Below are 3,828 nucleotides of genomic sequence, written 5' to 3'. Positions count from 1 at the left end.
TTTTATATTTTTTATATAGTGTGCGGATAACTTTAATTAACTTTGAAAGATGGTTGTTGGATGAAGCCAATTCGATGGTGCAGGGATGGAAACTTTGAGCACTACTGGCCGTTGGATATCAACTAGTTTCCACCAGATTTTGCCACATGTACAATCTAGAAGACTCCATGGTTGAACTTAAGCATAATGCACAAACCTCAAAACACAAGCACTTCTTCATTGTTCTAGAATCTTCCATATCAGAATTGCCCAAATGTGTTTTCTACATGATTTTTTATTATTTTTTTTACTTTAAGCTTTACAACGCACAATTCCATGAATCTTAAAATAGATTAGCTTTCTTATAAAAACTAGATGATTTTGAATGAAATGAACTATAAGAATTAAACGAACATCTACATCATGCATATATGACTCAAAACTTACATGCTATAATGTGGTATTTATTCATAATTTGGTTGCCAAATCTCATGCGTGCAATGCACGTGTACCTTACTAGTCTAAATGGTGTCTCTGTGTGTGTTGTGTGTGTTAAACACATTGTACGTAGTATCATACAAGGTTTAGATTCCGAGCATCTAGCTAGAGCATACATGTATTATGATTTGAATTCAACATAAAATGGATACATATATTTGAATTTGAGATCGTATGTACATGTAGTTCGTATTTATATAGGAATTTACTTCTCCTATATTCATGTCATGTGTTGTGAAGATAATATTTAGATGGTTGTATAACTAACCCGAGTACAATCCCATTCAAACAAGGAAAATGTACTCAAATTTAGTCCATATGCTAGACAACACACATTGTTTTTTATTGTTGAGGGATGTGCAAATTGTTTTGGTACTGCACACGTTATGTTTGTTGTCCCAATTTTTTTTAGTTTTTTCTGTTGTATTTGAATGCATTTCTAGTAATATAGTAAAACGAGACATGGCTCTCTCTAGTGATGAGGTGTGAATTGTCTTTTTTTGTACACGTTAGGCTTGTTCTCCTGAAATTTCAAGTCGCGCATTGTTATGCCGAAATTTCAAGCTAGCATCTCTGTCTATCGTGCTGCGAAACTCCTGCCTCTTCAACCCATGCCTTGTTACCCCGAAATATTTAAGCTATATCTTTGTCTTGTTGTGCTCCGAAAACTCCCTCCATCTCAACCCACGCCTTGCTATCCCAAAATTACAACACGCGCGAAAACTCCCACCTCCTGCGAAATCCCGACACGCGAAATGCCCGTGATACCCCTGAACCGAAAGAACCGCCTAGCACAAATCGGTGGGGGTACTTTTGTAACTTACCCCACATTTTGGACAAGCGCGTCCCTAAGCCATGGTTCCCCACTCCCATCCCATGAGCCCACCCATTCGAACACCGAGGCCGCGAAAACCCGTGAAGCCCCACACCCTCCTCCGTCCACCACCCAGCCGGAGCCTCTTCCCCGACGATGTCGTCCAAATCAACACCTCGACGTCCCTCATCCACCGTACCGGATGAGGATCCGTCATCGATTTTGTCGTCCCGCCGGTTGAGCCACCTCGTCCTCCACCTCCAAGGAGCTGCCTCGATGTTCCCCTCGTCTTTCGCGCCACCTCCATTCCCACACCGTCGTCTTCACCTGCATGACCAGAAGAGCAGCATCATCACTGTTTCCTCGGATGAAGCTGAGGCCTAATCGGCGGCACCAAAGAGGTTGTAGACTAATCACCGCATTTTCTTCTTGATTCGATCTCACGATGCTGCCAGCACTCGGTCCCGAGCCGACATGGTGCGGCTCCATCCACGGCGGCGTCGCCGGCCACTTCCTCCATGGCGTAGCTCCCTCGACGGCGACGTCCACATCAGTAGGAGCTGCTGCTGCTTTAGCTCTCGGTCGCGATGTTGTTCTGCTCTTCCTCTCAGTCCCCTGCCTGGTCTGCTCTTGCTATTGCTCCTGCTCTTGCTCGCGCTGCTGCTCTCGCTCTTGCTCTTGCTTGCGATGCTGCTCCGATTTGGCTACACTTCAGTCGACTGAACCGACTTTTGGGTCAGTCGATTTTCATGGGGTGGGGGGGCTCGCCGGAGTTAAGGTAGAACCAGACGTGGCGGGGAGGGGGGCTCGCCGGAGAGGTACCCCACTATCTATCTTAGGGTACAGGGTGGGGGCGGTGGTCGCCGGCGGTGGTGGGGCGATGGCGTGGGGATTGCCGGAGAAAAAGCTCAACACAGGGGGGGCTACAGGAATGATCGGGGTGGCGGCGAACCAGCGGTGGGGAGTGGTTTCGGGGTGGGCGGGGCGACGCACCGCCGGCCGCAGGCGACGGTTTGGCCGGTGGTGTCAGTCGGCTGATGCTGCTACACGACCAGCTGCCCCGGCTCTCGCACACGCTGCTGCTACTGCTTTTCTGCTACTAGTGCGTTCAGTTTCGACATTAAAATTCAGTTTCGACAGCGAAATTCAGTTTCGACAGTTAAGTTCAGTTTCGACAGTTAAATTCAGTTTCGACAGTCAAACTCAGAGATGAGCGGCTGATGTATTTTACATCTAGCACTTTGTGGTTATGAATTTTACATCATCTATTGGAGATGTTATTACAATTCCACTCAGGTTAATGTTGTCTCTCTTGTCCTGCTTCAGCCTCGGCGTCGTACAACTCACCGGAGCTACTCCAACGACGAAACCCTTCATCACAGCGGAGCAGTGCCCCGGGCTCCATCTCCAGACGCCTAAGATCTTCTTCCCCTCCTCCGACAGTCAAGTCAGCCGGAGCATCCTCACCGACCAACCCAATCACGCTGACATCGACATGGCTTCGCCAAAGAGGTTGTACACTTGTTGCATCTCTTTTTACTCTACATGTTATATATATTGTCCACTGAGCACACATAGTAACGTGAAATACGATTATTTTATCCTACTATATGACAAGCAGTGAGGTACCAGGCAACTTAGCTATTCGTGATGGACTCTCTTGAACACCATCATTATTTATCTCTACGTGTTTGAGCTGTGCATTTGTCGATGGGCCTGGGAGTTGAGCTAGTAGGGTAGTGGCCTTGGTCCAAAGTAGTAGAAGTAGCAGAAAAACATTTTTTGAGTGTAGGCTTTTCCTTGCTCAAGACTGCCTAATAGAATCGCCGGTGCTTGAAAGGAAAAGTGAAGGAAAAGCATAGGAATTGGAAAGTTTCCTATGGTACTACTATTCATGCATTTGGTTCAAAGGAATGGAGCAAAGGAAAACTGTAGGATTTGTTCCTTTAGTGTCTCTTTAAAGAAAAACCGTAGGAATTTTAATATCCACTTCTCCTCCTTTTCAAATTCCTATTCATGAAGCACAAGACTAAGAGATAGTAGCATAATAGCATTATAACCGTACATTTTCTTATGGTTTGACTTAATCTCACCATGCTTCTTTGCATCCTGTGATCTTCCAGTTCTTGTGAACCAAACAACCAGATTTACAGAAATCCTGTGTTTTTAAATTCTCTGTTTTGCACGTGTATTCCTATCCTGTTCTTGTCTATTTCATATCCCTGCATTGTTAGAATCCTCAAATTCAAACAATCCCTTACACAATCACTTCTGTTACAGATATGTGTCAAAGAAAACCTTGTGTGGTTTGTCCTGCTCCTGTTGCGCTGTGTTCCACCCTAGCTCGGCTGCTCCAACGATGGAAGGGTTCACCACAGCAAAGGATCCGCTCTCCAGACTGTCTTTCACCGCCTCAGGCCGCCGACAGCCACGACAACTGCATTACCATCATCAACTGAGCAAATGACCTTGAGGACTACACGGGTCCGTAAGAGAGGTCACACTCTTCCGTGTCTTCTTACGTTATGCATCGCTTA

The sequence above is a fragment of the Triticum urartu genome, chromosome 6 (assembly GCF_003073215.2).
Source record: "Triticum urartu cultivar G1812 chromosome 6, Tu2.1, whole genome shotgun sequence".
Lineage (NCBI taxonomy): Eukaryota > Viridiplantae > Streptophyta > Magnoliopsida > Poales > Poaceae > Triticum > Triticum urartu.
Note: the sequence above shows the minus strand (reverse complement) of the source record.